Source organism: Triturus cristatus, chromosome 3_1 (assembly GCF_964204655.1).
Source record: "Triturus cristatus chromosome 3_1, aTriCri1.1, whole genome shotgun sequence".
Lineage (NCBI taxonomy): Eukaryota > Metazoa > Chordata > Amphibia > Caudata > Salamandridae > Triturus > Triturus cristatus.
Window position 1 is genome coordinate 309,515,458 of NC_140583.1, and position 20,089 is coordinate 309,535,546.

General features: G+C 46.0%; 1 protein-coding gene across 1 annotated transcript in view; it reads right to left on the minus strand.

Moving 5' to 3' along the window:
- Window positions 1-592: 592 nt before the first annotated feature.
- The window catches only part of LOC146860159 (uncharacterized), a 330,246-nt gene continuing 310,749 nt past the window's right edge, over window positions 593-20,089 (minus strand). Inside the window, exon 27 of the mRNA XM_085646318.1 lies at window positions 593-725. The gene's annotated coding sequence lies outside the window, so the exon portion shown is untranslated. The remainder of the gene's footprint in view (window positions 726-20,089) is intronic.

Sequence of the window (20,089 nt, forward strand, 5' to 3'; positions counted from 1 at the left end):
TAGAGTTAGAATAGTAAATTTAACCTCCCTGCTGCCCTGTTGGCACAACTCAAGGCAAGGAACACAGAGGTTGGAGGATGAAAAGGAGGAAGAAGCAGTGGCCACCTGTGTAGTGGCAGGAACTGTAACAGTAAAGGATATGATGGAATATCTTTATGACACAATGTTTAAACTCGAGGAACCAAGCTGTTTCCAGCCTGGAAAGGGGAGTTGGTATGGCAGGTTCTGCAGCATTTCAGCTCGGAAGGTGAATTACAAAGGCACACTGAGTTAAGTACAAGGATGATTTGGATAGTCAGGCAAGTGAAGTGTTACACATAGAAAACTGTTCTGAGCGTAAGACTGCAAATAATGCAGCCTTTCTCACCTGGTAAGTAAGGTAGGTTGCATATGCACACAGATCTGGAAGAGAATGTTAGATTCTGTCTCTCTGTGCTGGAAGGCAAACTTGGAATAGGAAGGGAAGAGATGCCAGCTAGTGTTTGTTGTTTTCTCTATACATCCCTCTCATTTTAGTCCCTTTTATATAATTTGAGTCCTGAAATGAAGATTAAATCTGGAACCAAATTAAGTAAGTAGAACTTTTTTGGGTGCATTATTTATGAGAACACTGCTTTCAATTGGTACTGCTCCACTTCGTAAGGAATGGTCCCACCGGAAGCCTGGTTTCAGAAAATCGAGGGACAGCTGCTCGTCAAGTTCTTTCTGGGCCATGTCCACCATACCTAGGTAAAAAAACACATTCAGTTAACTTTAGAAGCAATGAGCTATTTTTTTGCATCACAGCCTGCTTTACCTAAAATAAACTGTGGGATTTGTCACAGTGCTCATGTGAGAAAGTGATTGGGTTTCCAGTTCTAAAGTTCAATGAGAAATTTTAAGTTGAATACTTATATTGGGCTCTGGATTTGAAGAAATAAGTACAGTCAAATTGATTGACTCAATCTACTTCTTTACTTGATGTCTACCTGTCCTTATCAGTAGTTTTAGCACCAGGAACAACAAATGGCATCCGCTGATTTCATTCACATTTGTCCATTACTCCTATGAGTCTCTGACTCTAGATAAATCCACCCAGAACACATAGATTTTATACATCAAAATTTTTTATTTCGAACTGGGTCACCAAGAGCTTTTTCTCGATACCTTGGGTATTGCAAAAAAAGGATTTAATCTGGGTGAAGCAGGCCTTTGCCAAAAGAGTGGCTGCTGAGAGAGAGAATTCTGCCTTAGCAAAAAGTAGTTTTGAACCTAAGTTCTGGTGAAATCAGTTTCAGATATGAAGCCCTACCTTCTTCTGGATATGTCCAATTATCATTGGCGTCTTAAAATTTCTGAGACTAAATATCTTTCGCCACTTGTTATTTCCAAAGGGTGTTTGGCTTTCACAACCTACTTTGCCCCCTTTTACCTATTTGTACCTCCATGCATATAGTTTTGCCTCGTCCAAAGTTCTCTGCCCTGCGACATACATTTCTAAAACCCATACTAGCCAAGCAGGGTTTTAGGCAAATCAGACCGGCTTATTTATACTCATAGTGTTGTGTAGTTCCTAGCAATCCCAAAGATGTGCCACTACCACCCCCTGTATCTTACAGTGGTGTAGGTAGTTTCTGATAACCACTGACCACAACAACCCCGATTCCTCAAGGATCGTGGAAAACAGTACAGTACATTTGTTCAGTCATTCGTGCTTACTTATTCTCAGAAAATACACAGGATGGCGATTAGGACATTTTCAATAAGTATTTATTGGTCCATCAAGAGTCTTGTGTAAAACATATTTGCTGCGACAATAAGGATACAGTAGCATATGAAAGAAATCGCAAGCACCAATCTGGTGAATAGTAGATACATGTCTACCATAGTGCTAAGAAAAGGAACATATACAGTTCAGATAAGATAGTCTGCTCTGAGGATGACACGCCGCAAGGGATGTCGTACCGCTGCGTGTCAAAGATTCCGCATGTAAGACCCCGTGTCTGCGTAGAAGGAATTCTCCTTTACTTTGTAGGGGGAATGAGGGTCTGATATACAAGAGGGGACACTCCAGGGTTTCTTCTAGAATCGATATATTTTGAAAACAATCATAAATGTTTTGAAAACAATTATAAATGTTTTTCAAAACAAATGTGATCATGCACAGTGGGCTCTTGGCCAAGGAAAAAAAAAGTGGTGACCCTTATACAGAATAATTATGTCGTGCCTGGGGCCATGTTTATGTACGTCAGCTACAGGGATTATGGTAGAATACTAAGAGCCTGGAGTCGAAGAGACAGGAGCAAGCTACTAGGTAAAAGGTCACCTGTTTAGAACCGTTATTGTTGTGTGGATGGGACAACGTATGTAAAAAGGGGGCATACATGGCAGAACTATCCTAAAGGACATGACACCCACTCCTCATCAAAAGGTCAACTGGGTCAGCTAGATAATAATAAAGCTAAGACCATTAAAAAGCATAAGAATCATTTAAAACTAAAATACTAAAAGCACTTTAAAAGCCTGAAATAATGTTCATAAAAGAAAAGCCATTTTCCCTAAAAGCATTCAAAAGATCCTCTAAACTCGTATAAGTGGTTATTATTGTATTGAGCACCTTGAAAGCCACTATGCGCGGTTAGAGCAGAGAAGGAGAAAAATAAAACCAAGTCAGTTTCGACCTTCAATTTGGTAAATGTTTAAAAAATGCCGAATAGTTCCCATCACAAGAAATGCCAGTTTTTTAAGAATCCTGTGCGGAAGACTCAACATCGCTGAACATTGCATCCGCAGGTGGCAATCCCTCCAGTACGTCCAATATAATGTCGAGTGAGATGGTCACCTCGGATTCCCATAGCAGCTGCTGGGGAAGAATTAGATGCATGCATGCCTGGAACCGATGCCTGTACCTCTGAAGCAGAGCCGATTTCCCTTCCAACAGGAGCGGAAGCATCCCTTGGAGGCTCTAGAAATGCCTTCATCAACATTGGAATAGGTTGTGGTCAGCTGTACACGTGGGCCTGCAAAGGCTCCAGGAGCACGTCTATGTCTGGTGACGCAACCGATGGAAGTCTTAGACACAGGTCCAACACGCATCCAAATTCGCAGAAGAGGCAGTGGAACACAGGCAGAAAACAGTCTAGCCAGACTGGTCTGAAAGATTGGAACCAATACTCAATCAGCTCTCAAAGCAGAGGCATACCCAGGTAGAACACCATACGCTCACAACAACGTCATTCCAACAGTGTTCTCGCCATGTCTTGAGGGATTGAGACGTCCATTGCGAATCAACAGTATTAAAATCTGGATACCCGCAACTGATAGCAGGACTAGAGGAAGCCCTCCAAAGACACTTCCAAGTACGGAGTGTATGAAAGCTGGAAATACTCCGAAGATGATCTGCAATGTTGTTAAGAGACCTGATCCAAGATGCTTAAATAAGTGTACGATCCAACTCATATCAGACATGTTAAAGATAACGATTAACCATTTCTCTGAAATGGAACGGGAAGTTCGTACAGACCAGGGCCTGGATCCCTGCAGAAGACCTTGCAACTTGGAGATCAAAAGTCTCTCGGGCTGAAGTTAAGGTCACATTTTGTTGAAACAACATGGCTTTCAGTCTGCTCAGCGAAACAAACCTTATACTAGAAACACTTAATGAAGTCCACAGTGGTGCTTCCCTAACTGTAAGAGCCGGGGGAAACAATACTTGCTTACAACAAACAACTCTGAAGTTTACTGTGACTAGATATGCGATGCCTGGCGCCATCCTACAACAGCCTCGATCATTCAGCAGTAAAGAACTCCCATTTGAGAGCAACTCAAAAATTGGATGAATCACTGCAGTTGGGGAGCCTTTCAGGTAGCAAGGTAGCAAGATAAGTTTGCTATTGAAGCATTACACGCTTCATGAAGTGAGACCTCCTTACATACTAAAGATCCACTTAAAGCCTTCTCAGAGTCGTGATTGGCAGCGTGATAGAGCCATGAAGGAACCATTCCATAGATGGTGTGTCATCTACTGTAAAAGGTAACTTCTCTAATTTTTCAATGAGCAACATGGTGAACTTTGCATCTCTGTGTGCCATGATCAATTGTCTGTCGGTCAGATTATAAGCCGAAAACAAATTTGAGCCGTTAATATACTGCCATGGCACGTGCTAGAACGCAGTAATTGGAGTTTCCAGCTTAAAAGCAAAATGGAGCGCAATTGCGATAGCCCATGTTATAAAATAGACAAATCTTGTTCCATTATGTCAATTGCTGAGGACACAATGTTGCTCAGTGAATAAATACGTGAGTAAAGTGTGGTCATACCATTGTCTACGACAGTAAAAGCTTTTTCTAGGTTAATTCTATCAATCTCACGTAATCTCTCAGCAGCATCCTGTTGGGAGATGGCATATAAGAAGCGTTTTTTACGCGGTTTCTTGGGACCTAGCAAGAAATCCCTAAGATCCATGTTGTCAGAGAGAAGGGACAAGTGTTGTTTCACCTGTAATAGCATTAAGGTTTTTAGTCATTTTAGGCACAACTTCCCAACACTGTAAGAAGTCACTACCCCTGGGTCGTCTGTGCGTATATAGTGTGGATCCGGCCTAAAGGGTACTAAACACTCTTGTGGTACCCTTGAATCTGGACTGACACCTATTCATGTCAATAGGCCAAACCAACCAACCCTTCCAATTGGGAGTTGATGAATTGTATGTACCATTCTGTATCATTGCACCCAGCATCTCCTCACTTATAAGTGTGTCATTTAATATACCTTCAATAGGTGTGGCAAGGGGATGCGTGGTGTTTTCAGTTCTTTTATTTTTGCGAACCCGGAGCAGGTAGTCTGTTGCACTGTTCTGTTCAAGAAGATTATTTGTAATGCATGAGGCAAGCTCTAAATAAAGCCTCCGATCCCTGAACCTGTCATTCTTTTGTCCCCCAGATCTAATTTGTGTCTATCATGTCCCTCCAATAGTCAAAACTTTGTATAGACAGTTCGGAGATAAAGGGTGCTGAATATATAAGCTTGGTGTTTGTCAGCATCGTTTTCTACTCAGTTGCGTTAGTCTGTACTAGCTTATATTAGTACGACGTTGGGTTGGATGTATTGAAAAGTATGCACATTTCTGTGCGAATGTGGCAAAACTACCTTTCAGTGGTGCCGGGCAATGTTCCCATTGATGGTAGGTGTTTACAGTGTGGGAACGCTTGCTTAGTACAAAAAATGATAACCATAATGCTGGTAACAATATGTACTGTCGAGATCAGGTGTGTCGTCATACAATTCCCTGTAAGAAAATGCAGCAGATAGTTCTAAATCTGAGAGCATAGTATTTACAGTCTCAACGTCCCAATCATCAGAGAGTGTACTCGAGGTAATGAAATTATTCAATGAAATTTTAAATACATATAGAGTTTTCTTTTTTTTTTTTTTTTAAAACCTTTATTTTCAAAAGTCTGGACACAGCTATTCAGCCGACAACCCGGAGGTTCGGCAGCTTCGGTAAAGAGGAACAGAGACGCGTCCACAGTACAGTAAAGGAGGAGTGCAAAGATTCCATTTTTTAAATAAACACAAAACACACAACAACCCCCAGCAAGGCAAGAACACTGAATGCCCATGGTGATAGCCCCCCAGGGGAGGCAGGACCCCAATCATCTACCATTTACAGTACCGTGAAAAGAGGAAGAAGGGGGACAGCAGAGGCCAAAGAAGTTCATTAACCATACTGAGCTGGAAAGAAGGCTAGGAGGAAAGCTGTTCCTCGGGGGGATCCAGATCAGGGGCAAGACAAATTCCCCCCCTGTATTGGTTCCACCGCCCCCAGATGGCGTGCCACTTCCGAGGGCGGCCTCTAGCGCAATATACCGTCTTCTCCCTTAGCATACTCCAGTCCATATTTTCTTTCCACGCGGTCAATGTGGGGGGGCCCACGGATCCCCACAATCGCGCTATATCTCTCTTAGCGACCATGTTGCCCAGAGTCACCCATTGGGTCTGCGCCGCATTGTGATCAGTGGGCCCCCAGACATTCAGGAGACAACACCGCGCTTCCGGCTGCATAGCAATGCCCGTCACCTCCCCCATCACTGCATGGACTCTCCGCCAGAATTCCGTGATGACACCACATTCCCAAATGATATGCAGGAAAGTACCCACCATACCACATCCCCTCCTGCATAGGCCGTCCTCCGAGAATCCCATGTGAACCAGCCTTGGCCCCGTCACGTACACTCGATGCAGTATTTTAAGCTGCACCAGCCTCAGACGCGACGGGATCGCAACCTCCTTAGGAGAGGAAACAGCAGACTGCCAATCCTCGTCATCCAACTCGAGGCCATCCCTAGACCACTGGTCGCTCAACCCCAGAAGCATATCCGCCCGGACGTTTATCAGTTTCTTATAGATGAGCGAGATCGTGCTCTCGGGCATATGACCATCAAGGACCCGGTCCTCCAAAGGAGAGGACTCAGGCACCTTCTCACCCTCTATGAGGACTGATCGGAGGGCGTGACGCACCTGAATATAGCGGAAAAACTCAGATGGCCCCAGCTCATACTCCTTCTGCAACTCTTCAAAGGACTTCACCCTCCCCTTAATCAGGACGTCTCCGACCCTGGAGATGCCGATCAAGTCCCATTTGTCAAAGCCTTTTGTGTGCCAAAGCCTACCCAATCTCTCAGATTCAAACAGCGGGGTAGCGAGGGTGAGCCTATCCTTCCAGCCCAGCGAGTCAGTTGCCATCTTCCACACACGCACCGCCACACCAGTGGGCCCCGTGAGGGACGAGTCCAGGGACCGCGAATACAACGCCCTGTAATAGTTTCCACCACGCAGCAACCACCTGTCCATGGCATACCCAGGGCTGAGGGCCGGGCCATAAAACCCATGATTAATCGCACTCAGCTGGGTGGCCCAATAGTACAGTCGGATGTCTGGAAGCGCAATACCCCCGTCGTACCATGGGAGCGGCAACTTTGCAATAGCTATTCGCGGCCGCCCGTCCCACAGCAACGCTCGTTGGAGGCCTTCGACCTCCCGAAAGTAGTTGGCCGGTACCCAATCCAAAGTATTCTGCAGCGCGTAGAGGAACCGGGGAAGAGACATCATTTTGAACAGGGCCGCACGCCCAACGAGAGAGAGCGGCAGCCTCCGCCAGCCCTCCACATCCCGCCTCAGGCGCGCTAGGGGGGGGAGCAGGTTCCTCTCATATCGCACGGCAGAATCCATGGAGATAAAGATCCCCAGATACACGAAGCCCTGCTGAGCAACCTGGATCGAACAAGTTCGAGGGATCGGTGGAACCTCGCCACTAAGAACATATAAATACGATTTACTCCAGTTGATAACGAGACCCGAGTTCCTACCGAAAGATGTGAGTACGTCACAGACCACTATAAGTGATTTCTTGGGTGAGGCAAGATACAACAGGATGTCATCAGCATAGAGCGATATACGGTCCTCGTGCTCAGACGACCATCGAAGTCCCCGTATATCCGGGTGCCAGCGTATCCACGCAGCCAGCGGCTCAAGGGCGAGGGCGAACAGCAATGGCGACAGGGGACAACCTTGCCGAGTACCCCTCCCAAGCTGAAACGGAGTCGACGCCCGGCCATTTACCACCACACTCGCAAGAGGGCCCTCATACAGCAACCTCACCCAGCTCACAAAACCGTGGCCAAAGCCGAACTTGGTCAACACGGCCCACAAATATGCCCATTCCACCGTGTCAAAGGCCATCGTGGCATCGAGAGACGCCACAATAGCTGGTTCACGCAGCGTGCCCGCCCTGGCGATTACACCATGAAGGCGCCGAAGATTTAACGCTGTGTTACGGTGCGGGATGAATCCGGATTGATCCGGATGGACCAAGTCACCGAGTACCCTGATCAACCGGGCCGCCAGGATTTTAGCCAGAATTTTCGGCTCTGCGTTAAGGAGTGAGATAGGCCTATATGAGGCGCACTTATCTCGGGGTTTGCCCTCTTTGTGTATAACCACAATCGTCGCCAGTCGCTGATCCAACGGGAGGGCCCCACTCCCCCGCGCCTCCACGAACATGGCGCGCAGGTGAGGGGCAACCCTATCCGGAAATAGCTTGTACAGGTCGACCGGCAAGCCGTTCGGACCCGAGGCCTTGCCCGAGTTCAACGCGCGGATAGCCCCCGCCACCTCATCGATCGTTATGTCACCATCTAGATCGTCCCTATCTATATCAGAGAGACAGGGCAATGCAATATCACGCAGGAGGTCCTGCGAGTCCTCGGGCGGCTTGTCCGACACTGAGGCATAAACCATACGGAAATAGTCCGAGAAACACTGCACAATCCTCTCAGGTTCCACAATCACCTCTCCCCCCTCTCCCGTCAACTCTGGCACTACTCTATTGACCCGTTCTTTTTTGTCCAGCCAAGCCAGGAGTTTCCCGGCCTTGTCACCAACATCATACAGACGGCCCTGCTGTTCCCTACCGAGGGTCTTAGCGGCATTCGTCACCAGGTCCTTATACTCGGATTGCTTCAAGCACAGCTCATGCAGTGAGGCCTCTGTAACCTCCTCCTCCAGCGCTCCCTCCAAAGCCGCGATCTCCTCCTCAACCAGCAAAACCTCGCCATCTCTCCGCCGCTTGGCAGCCACTACAAGGGAGAGGGCTTCCCCTCGCAGCACGGTCTTAAATGCTTCCCACAGCGACACTGCCGAGTCCACGGATCCCTGATTGTCCTTGAAAAAATTATCTACTGTCTTTACCAGCGCGCTGCGTGTCTTGGGGTCTCGGAAATACCAAGGGTTGATAGGGGCCACCCTTCCCCCTCCCTCTCGACCCAGATCCAGCCTGACCCACACCGGCGAATGGTCAGATATGCCACGCGCCATGTGCCTGGCCTCAGACACCAATGAGGCATGCGCAGCCAGAGTGAGTAAGTAATCAATCCTAGAAAGGCTACCATGCGCCCCGGAGTGGAAAGTGTATTGGCTCTGTGTGGGGTGCCGGAGCCTCCAGCAGTCTATCAGGCCAAGCGTATCTAGAAAGTCTGGAAGCCACTTCTGAGCCCCCCCCCGTGTCTCTGGGCGGGTATCTATCCAGCAGGCCGGAGCCAACAGCGTTGAAATCACCTCCCACTACAAGCATACCCCCCGGGAGATCCAGCAGGGCCCTACCCAGATCTGTGAAAGTGGAGGCCTGCAGGGCCGGCGGGACATAAACCGAAACTAAAACCAAAGTTCTTCCTTCCCACCGCCCCGCCACCGCCACAAACCTCCCCCTATCATCAACAATGGTGGAGTCCACCTCAAATGGTAGAGAGGCTCTGACTAGGATGCCCACACCCCTGGACCCAGAGGAGAATCCCGAATGAGCTATGAATTTATAACCCTTCCTATTCAGGGCATAGCACGTATTACCTATAAGATGCGTCTCCTGCAGCAGGGCGACATCCGGCAATGACTGTTTCAAGAATTGCAAAACAATCCCACGCTTAATGCGATCCCCCAAACCATTCACATTCCAGCTTATAACACTTAAACCCCTACCCCCCATCCCCAAACGTAAAGAGGCCCACCCCACACCCGAAGAGCCCCCATGGAACAGTCCTGGAAATAATCACTATGCCTTGCTGAAACAAACCCCCCAACAACAACCCCAAAATCCCGGAAACCCCCCCCACCCTGCACCCCTGCTGCAGCTTACAAAGCCCCCCCAACTTGCAGTGTGCCTGTCGCCCTACCAAACCCAAAATCTACAAAAAGTACCCTAAGGGAGGAAAGAGCTCCCCTCGTCCTCCCACAACCTCCGTGTTTACTGCAAGTCATTATCTAAAGTCAGTCCGAGTCAGTCCGGTTCCGAATACATCAACCTTGTTCATCCCGGCCACTGTCCCCGTCTACGGCAGTGTCCTCGTCCGTGCGTCGTCGAGGCAGAGCGTCCAGCCATTCATCCGCCATGGCAGGTGACTCAAAGAAGAATGTTCGGTCTTCAAACACCACACGTAGTCTGGCAGGGAAGAGCATGGCGTATTTCAGATCCCTCTCCCGAAGCCTCCTCTTCACCCCCAGGAAGCCCTGCCGCTGCCTCTGTACCTGCTGGGTGAAGTCAGGATAGAAATTCACCGACGCGTTCTGGAAGGGGACCGGGCCCGTTACCCTCGAGGCCTGCAAGATAGCGTCCCGGTCTCGAAAATGAAAGAGCCGGGCGACGATCGGCCTCGGTGTGGCTCCCACCTTGGGCCGCCCACCAGGCACTCTATGGGCCCAATCAACTGCGAAGAACTTCCCTAGACCCTTAGGCTGCAGATGATTGAGCACCAAGTCCTCCACGAGCAGGTCCACTGAAATCTCGTCCGAGGACTCCGGGACCCCGATAATGCGCACGTTGTTGCGCCTGGCCCGGCTCTCGAAGTCCTCCAGCCGACGGGCTGCAAGATCATGCTCGGTCCGCAACTTACGGACCTCGGTCTGCAGGTCCGAGACATCATCGGCGAGGCCCATGGTCTTGATGTCCAGGGATTTGACCCTTTCATTTGTTTTGCCCAAATCCGCGCGGATCAGATTAACATCCACCAAGATGGTATCCACTTTGTGCGCCAGGGCATCAAACTGTCTCCCAATCGAAGTCTGCAGCCCGTCAAGTGCACCCATGACATCCTGCAGTGAGAGCTCCGGGGCCAAGGGTGAAACAGTCTTCCGTGTATCCGGGGACTGGCTCGGTGCACCCGGTGACCCCTTCTGCTGGGCATAGCGGTCCATGTTATTGGCTTGAGTGTAGGCTCCCCGCCTGGTGGCCTTGGGCTTCGGCCGATCCACCTCTGCTTTGCCCGACATGGTGGGCTCGAGCAGGTCGGGTCAAACAGGACTGCCCTCTCTCAGCGAGAGAGAGCAGGAGTGCTCCGTCTTACGATGGGTCGCCAGTGTGGCATGCAGAGCGTCCAAATGATAATAAAGCAGACGCGAGCACTCCCTGGGCTGGGCAGACAAAGGGCGAGAAAGTGAAAGTGAAAGGATAGGGACCTCCGTCCGGCAGTTCACACCTCGCCTGGCCGTTGTTGTTCAATTAGAGATCGGGCATCCTGCCAACTCGAGCCCCTGGCATCCCTTGGAGATGGGCCTCAAACTTCCGCCATGCATAACTCCGGTTCCCGGTGGGCGATTCGACCTCGGGTGGCATCGATCGCCTCCCTGACAAGTCATCTACACGATGCCATGCATACAAACAGGATTATATACAGGATAGACGACGGAGGGCACGAGGGTCTCGGGAGCTCAAAGCTCACGCGGCCATCTTGGTCAAGCGCTAGGCTCCTCCTCCACATATAGAGTTTTCAATTGTTCTGTAGGACCAAATAAATCATCTTAAACCCTATCCCAAACAGTATCCTTCGGTACTGAAACTGCTGTAATGTTCACTAAGGACAGGTCTCTCTGTTCACGATGTAATGAAGTCTGAGGTTTCAGGACCAAGTGCACAGGTAGTATTGCAGAGGGAGGTAATGTCCATTCAGTAGTAGGAGAAAGACAGTTACTATACCAATCCAAACTAAAAAGAACAGGATCCCTAATGCAAACAAAAGATGCAACCACGCGTGCACAAAGTAAGTCTTTTTCAGCCAGAGATATAATTGTCAGAGGTTTTCTGTTTTAGAAATGGGTGCTGTTTGCTCAGGTTCACTTGGATCCGAAGAAAAGTCATTGAAGTTGATGAAGTAGCAAGACGCAGTTAGATCTATTTTTGGTAGCTCAGCTGCATTTGTTGAACTGTCTGTTGCTTCTTGTGAAGGCACGTTGATGTAGATTTCATTGCTGGGCCGAATTACAATTTGTGTTTCAGGTACATTTGGATGTTGTTCAATTTAAACAGTGGTAATTTGTATTCCGCTATTTGTTACTCCTGAATTTTGCGCAGGGGAGTCTTAAAATGTTATAAGTCTTTCCAGCTGACCTTCCTGTAAAGTAGCTAGAGGAGATATGCTGCTACTTAGGATTCCACGTGGCCTACTGTTGAGAATCTGCCACAAAGTGTGGTTTGATCAGATCAATGGAGACAAATCCTCTTTCTTTCTTGCCGGAAAGAGGCGGAAGAAGTACTGTTCTTGTTCCTTGAACCGCCAGGACAGGCACAGGTGTTCTGTAGAACTCCTTCTTGTCCATGATCTTTTCCCTGACAAGGTCCCCAATCTTTGGGATCCAGGCAGGTCTTGCCGGAACCGGTTTCACGTCCCCTGTGGCAGTGCGTTTGATTTGAACGTTGCTTTGTAGTGCCAGTAATTTGTTGAGTTCCTGTAATACAACCAAACGATCATTCAATTCAATTTGTTTTACATCCGCCACTGTGCTGGCACAATCAAGGTCAGGTACCCACATTCTTGTCCCAAAAAGGATCTCATAAGGGGTACAAGGATTTTCTTGGCATGTTGTTTAGTGCCCTCTGGACCCCATTTGCTGATTGACACAACTACCGCCCGCACTTTTCTGTTAAGGATTGCTTTAGGTCCTGGTTTTTCCTCTCCACCACTGAATTTCCCTCTGGATTGTAGGGGGAGGAGTACTGCAAGGCCACGCCTATACTTTCCATGGCTTCCTTGTAAGCCCGCGAGCTAAACATAGGGCCACGGTTGGAATGTAACGTGCCAATTGCATATGTCCCGATGAAGCCTCGCAAATCCTTTATAACAGTTTGGGCGTCAGTTGAGGCCAAACCCACAGGAATCTAGAGCATGAATCCACTGCCACCAAGATGTACTTGTAGGCCCTATCTGAATTTAGGGGGCCGCAGTGGTCCAAATATACACATGCCAGAGGTCTGTCTGAAATTAGTAGTGATGTTTGTGGTGGCCTTTCATCTGCTGTCAGGTGTCGTACTTTAGGACATAACCCTTGGTTTGTTTAGACAAACCTGGCCGCCAGAATCGCCGCTTCAGTAATAAAATTGTAGCAGTGACTCCTGTGTGTGCTGAGCCCAGACCCTTGTGTGCAGCCAGAATCAAACCTAATCTGCGATCCATGTTTGGTATAACTCTATCCCTCACTCCTGGAATTTGAGCATAAGGCGTCTTTTGCGCATCTTATTTATAGGAATACTTGAGTGGAAAGCCCTTTGGCACGGCAGAGCTGTTCTTCATGGCGTTGACAGCTAACAGTATGTCTCTGTCTATCCTCGTGCTAGAACAAGTGATTGCAGCAACACCAGCAGTTTGCACTGTCACCTTAGCAGCTTCATCAGCCAGTGAATTCCCTTCAACGTGTACGCGAACACGCTGATGACTTAATGTGTGAATAACTTGAGCCTGTGGCGTGCATGCTTTCAGTTTTGCCACTTGTTCCCATAACAATTTATGTTTAATTGTGCAACCCTTGGACTCTCTAAACCCATACTGGCCCCAGTAATGAAGATATTCATTATAGGACTGCACACAGTAAAACTAATCGCACACCATTAGTGTGGGGAATTCCCGATCCGTATATTGTAATGCTAGTATCAGGACTTTCAGTTCTGCCAACTGCGCTGTGCAATCTCCTAAAGATTGTATTGTTGTATTGCGGGATGGAACTTACCATTCTGAATACGTCCCTTTACTATAGTACATGATGCGCTATACTGTTGTTTACTTCCAATGGTAGTCTGAGCAGAACCATTAGTGTAAATGATGTATTCATATTTTTCTAGAGGCAAGATTTCATTTGGAAGAGGGTATTCTTGTTCGTAATGCTGGAACGCTTGTGTTTTTAATGTAGGTTCGTATTTGTAATCTACATATGTTGCAGTGAGAGAATCAGCCCATTGTACCCATCGTGTATGAAGTGCTTTCGCATTTGGAATGCTGGCTTTGGTAACAGCTTCTAAAGTTGGTACCGGGGTGACAACGATTATGCGTTGCCCCTGTGCTAATGCTCTTTCTCTCACTACAGCAGTCTGTACTGCTGTCAGTATTTTTTCTGTGGCCACGAATGGCATTTCAGCATTTGTATATAAATGAGATTTGTATGCAATTTGCACCTTTATTAAAAGTGATTTATGTATATCCTGATAAACCTGGGACCCCCCAGATCACCAAGTTGGAAGAATTCAAGTGTGTGTGCATATGTTTTGATACCATAATTTCAGCCTGAACTGAACTGAGAGGATCTGTGTGCTTCTGTGTTCACTGATATGCTGTGAAATTAAGTCTGATTAATTCGTAGAAAGGTTTTACTCTTTCAGCGTAATACAGAATGTATGTTCTGCCAAAATGTAGGAATCCTTAAATGGATTGCAAACCCTTCAGGGTCTTTGGAGGTTGAAGCAGCACACACTTTTCTAAAAACGTTGGCTGCCAGTCTCTTAAAAAAAAAATGTTTTATTGCCATTTTTATGTTACTTTGAGTACAAATCAACATACAGGCATAGCGATTAATTGAAACAATACAATTATACATTGCATTTCATTGGTTCATACACAGGTGCAGAAGTAACTGCCGGGAAGATGCGTTTGGCCTGTGCTTGTCGGGCCTCAAACGTATGATGCCATATTGGGTCTCAATGCTTGCTTACTAGGATGCTATGTTAAGGGGCATAGATCCGGTCCTTTTAACCAACCAGTGTGTGTGCTTAACTGAAAAAGAAACTTGGAATGAGTTTGTTCGGGCGGGCTGGAGCTGCCTCTGCTAGCATTTGGGAATAGGGGTAGATGTGCCGCTGTACGTCTTTATGAACGGTGGGGCGGGGGCATCGCCACAAGCACGGAGTTTGCCGGGAATGTGACTCAGAGTATGGTACGTTGTATATAATTCTATATTTATGGGGAGATTGCGGGATCATGACTCTTGATGCGTCTCATGTATTCTGACATTAGCGCTGGAGGGGAGCTCGGGTTGTGTATTGCAGTTCCGGCAGTCAGGTGCAGTTGATTTCAGGGCTGGCTGTTGAGCGTTAGTTACGTGGTGATGGAATTGGTGTAGCAACATGGCCCATTCTATTGAGATATGTCTTTTGCGTATCCCTTGGCTGCCAGTCTCTTGCCTTCACTTGATAGCTCGTATCCCAAAAACAGGACATTGAGATGGGCTATTTTAGATTTCTTGAAATTAAATTTGTAGCCCAAAATGGCAAATCTCACACTTATGTTCACCCTGCACAAGTGTTCAAGTAATTAATCGTCCGTCAGATAGATGTCAGCTACATAGGAAACCGCCTCCTCGTTGCATGCTTGTAATAATTCTGATGCTCTTGCTGAGAATAGCACTGAGCTGTTCTTATACCCTTGGGGCAAACAACAAAATTGACACTGAGTGCCGAGAACAGAAAATATCTGATATCTGCTTTCTGGAGCTATATTTAGGCAGAAGAATCCATTTGAGGTATCTAATGTCATTTTGTATTTCTTCTGTACAATGTTATTCATTAATGCGGTACTATGTGCGTTTTGAACTGTAAATGCTCGTGTGCTTCAAATGTCGGTAGTCTAAAACTAGACAATATGAATTGTCAGGTTTATTACGGGAAACAAAGGATTGTTCATTGGGGAGGGGCACGTCTCAATCACACCTTGGTATTCAAGTTGATCTAAGATTTCTTTGACCTGCCTTTTGCATAGTTTTTAATAGGGTACTGTCTGTGGATTTGGAGTAGATTTTAACAGGATTTCGTGGTGAGTAGACTCCACATCCCACCCTACATAGTTGCGGTATAAAGCTGGAGCTAACGCTATATGAATGTTTTAAAGACTCTGGAACGAGGTCAGAGAAGGCAGGCAAAATGACGCTTTCCCCTTTTGGGAAATCACAAATTCTGGAAGACAATCTTTTTCTGCTAACAGGATGTCATATCCAAATGTTAAGTTCTCCCAAAAGAGACCTTTACCTTTTCTTGAGATGTCCCCTTCCATTTGGAGTGTAATTTTGTATAGTCAATGTGGGACACTCACTCTTGTATCTGGTGTTTCCACAGTGATGTGTTCATTCAATACTGCTGTCACCAGAAAATCCTTCAGGTTCTGGCGAGCTATTGTTACTTGTGCCACGCTGTCTAGCATCATCAGAGCCCATTACCCATTCAGAAGCAGAGTCCTCAATAACCTGGGCATTTCTAATTTTTAAGCCAGGTACTTTCTTCTTTTTGAATTGAGGTTTTGATTGTTTGATAATGTCATCTGAAATACGATGTGTTTCCCTTTTTGTCTTTAGTCGATCTTATTGCTTTTGTTCTGATCACCCGTCCCTCTCCGAGTTTTTGATGAACCCTGAAAGGAACGAAAGGAATGTGTATCAGTGTCCTGATACCTGTCAGGTTTCCTAATGCTAATGTTATCACAATTTCTAAAGTTATACCTCTTTTCAGAGGACTCCCATTGGGGAGACCCACCCCTTGATCGGGAATTATTTTCTGTATTGTTATTTTTAGATTGTTTTTTTATCCCATTTCTTTTCAGAAGAAAAAGGTGCTTGCTTCGAGTTGTCCGACTACCCGCCACTTGTGGCTTCCTTGGTTTGGCTCCCAAACTATCTATACCTAAAGCGGCAATCTTTTTTGGTAATTCCCACTCCTTGTTTATAGCAGCTAATTTGCTTAGGCAGTGGTGTATGGCCACTGTTACCACCTCCCTTTCTATATTGCTCAGCATGATTGCACAGACTTGGGCAAAAATACCCATCAGTTTCATCCCCAAGTCCAGGGCAGGTCCTGCCCCGTATTCAAACTCTATCTGTTTCAAAACCTGTGGAATAACTGCTATGGAAGGGGTACCGTGTATTCTGATGTATATGACAGCAAAGATTGTCCCCCAAGTGGTACAATCCTCAATCGAGGGAACCATCTGCATCAGTGAGCACATGGTTAGCATTCTATGTTTTTCCTGCGGACCCTCATGGGTTAATACTGCTTCCAGCTGTGCAATTTTTAGTGCTATCTAAAACGGAATTTTCCCCTGTTTTGAGGGGATTGTCCCCATCTCTGATTTTTGTGTCTGTGGGTAATTGTAAGTGTGGTCTGATGTAGACCGCCTGGAGCATGTCTCGCAGGTTAGACTTCTAATGTTCGCATGACGAACTGAACAATGTGTTTGTATAGCCTTTGTATATTGTACGTACTTCATCTACTGGTAGTATATGTATCTCAGGATGTGGAGTACATGTCGCTAAGACCGGCCAGGTCGCTCCTTCTATGCTGAGTGGACCGAGTCTTACGACAGATGTTGTGTGGGAGAGCGCCTTTAAACCAGTTTCTGTGTTGCTGGTAGGTTAACGGGACTTCGATGTCTACGTATGGAATTTATTCATCTGATGGTTCAACTACAATGTATGTGTGGAACAATTTAGTCGGTGGATCTGCAGGTGGGAACTGAACCCAAGAATAGAATACCTTTGATCCGAACACCTCGTGTGCCTCAATCACGAAAGTAACACAGCCACCTTTTGGGGGCACGCCGTGTTCTAACAATTTTATAGTTACTGCATGTCTGCAGTTCTCTGTAATATTGAAAGAGTTTGCTAATTCGTCTTCCCCCAAGCTACTTGTGAGGTCAGTCATTTTTAAAGGAGAAGAAAATATTTTAAGAGCTAGGGTTTTTCACAATGTCGGAACTTTTAACATTACAAGTTTGTTTAAACCTTAAGCCAATAAACAGGGTATATCTGCTCAGCTGAGGCAGATTTCCCTTACCACTGCAGACGTTTCTGAAAAGTGTGAGTAGGGCTTTCTGAGAAAGCATGACTGAACTACTCAGATTGTAACTGTTAATATAAGAATTAGACCAAGGTTGGTGGCACCATGTGATGTAGTTCTTAGAAATCTCCATGACCTGCGTGTTTTGGATGACCTAAACTGAGGGCTTGGTGTCCAAACCAACTACAGACACCCCCACAGGTTATATCAGCTGTTAGACCAGCTAGTTCAACAGTGCCACTACCACCCACTGTATATTACAGTCGTGTAGGTAGTTTCTGGCAACCACTGAACATGACAACCATAATTCCTCAGGGATCATGGAAAACAATACAGTACTTTTTGCTCAGTCACTCATGCTTACTTATTCTCAGAAAATACACAGGATGGCGATTAGGACGTTTTCAATAAGTATTTATTGGTCCAGCGACAGTCTTGTGTAAAACATATTTGCTGCGACAATCAGGAGATAGAAGCATATGAAAGAAATCGCAAGCATCAATATGGTAAATAGTAGAACATTTCGATCATAGTTCTAAGAAGATGAACATTTACAGTTCAGATAAGATAGTAGTACTTGCATACTCCTATAATCTGCGCCCTACATACTTTGCCTAAATGTACCTAGCCTAGATATGTAGGTGTAGCATGTATATGTACATATGTGTGTGTAGCCAAGAATCCCCTAGAGAAGCTCTAACCCCCTTATCAGATGGTAGAGAACAAAGGACCCCGTCTCTGCTCTGAGAATGACACCCTGCAAGGGATGTCAGACTGCTACGTGTCAAAGTTCAGCATGCAGGACCTCATGTCAGCGTGGAAGGAATTCTCCTCTAATTTGTAGTAGGGAATGAAGGTCTTATATACTAGAGTGGACACTCCAGGGTTTCTTCTAGAATTGATAAGTTTTTAAAACAATCATAAATGTTTTGAAAACAATCATAGATGTTTTTCCAAACAAATGCAATCATGCACAGCGGGCTGTTTGCTAAGGATAAAGTAAGTGATGACCCTTATACAGAATAATTATGCCGTGCCTGGGGATATGTTTATGTACCTCAGGTACAGGGATTATTATTGAATACTAGAAGCATGGTGTTGAAGAGACAGGAGCAAGCTACTAGGTAAAAGGTCACCTGTTCAGAACCATTATTGTCCTGTGGATGAGACAATGTATGTAAAAAGGGGGCATACATGACAGGACTATCCTAAAGGACATGACAATAGCTTCTGGCCACTCCCAAATTGTGCTTTTTTGTTTCCCATTTTCTATCTGGGGCTGTATGTGCATCCTGCTAGTACTGTATTCTGTTTAAGGATTTTATGTAGATTTTTGATGCTTGTAAATATTCAGTGTTTGAACATGATTTATGTCTGGACATATTTTATGTGTCGATTTGGCAGCTTATTATCTTAAGCCGGTTTCTTTTAAAATGAACATATTAATTGTACACGTTGCTTTGGAAATCAAATAAAAGTTTATTGAATTGAATTGACATCCTACTTTTAGCCTACCACATATATTTCACTAATATATTATTTTTTCGCAGCATCACAGCTGTGAGTACGGAGAAGCAATTTCTTCTGCCAACAAACTAAGGAGGGAGACAGTCTTGCCAGAAAGCCTTCACGGTCCCCATTCCTCATGCGTACCCTTTTCCAGCTCTGAACTATTCACCATCCATGGTATGCATGGTGTCAAACTCACACTAAGGGCAACAACAGGCCTATACCAGTATCAATGAACTATCCAAGTCACTGAATCCCAAATTCAGCACAATAGTCATGTCTAGATAATATGATGTCCATATGCATTTGATAATGAGATCAGTGGTCTTCCTTTTCTGATGTGGGTGTCTACCTTAAAGTGAAGGCTAAAAAGGTGCTAGGACGGCTTAACATGTACATGTCTCCTACATGCCACAGCTAATATGGCTTCTTGATGACCAAGATGTTGTTTTCTTCCTAGGTATTAAAGATAAAGTGTTTGTCTCTCAGCGCTGTCGTATCCAAATAGTAATGGCTGATGTGTTTATGACCACTAACATGCAGTTTACTCCTATAAAGGAGGCTGGAGTGATTGCCTCCTCCCAGCAATGAGGCACCTTTCTGCACACGATACTGTAACGCTTAACTATGAGTGAGCCGGTTCACCTCTCTAGTCTGTTGGAAGAGGTTCTGGTGTCTGTCTCTTCCAGTTACTGAGATAGCCTACTGATAATGAGGATGTAAGGTGTTTGTCCCATGCTTGAAAGCTAAAGTTGTTGTCTCCTTCAAGCACTGTTGTACAGTCTTACAAGTGAGAAGTAATATTGTTTAGTACTCTGGGTAATTCACTGTAAAGGAAAGGTTTGGAGGCTTTCTAAATCAGAGAGTAGGAGAGATTGTGTGCTCCTAACGCGGTTTGGGGTTTTCTTCATGATAAGTTGTGGGGATCTTCTTTCAATAGAACTGTACTTTTCCATAAATCCTAGCTAATA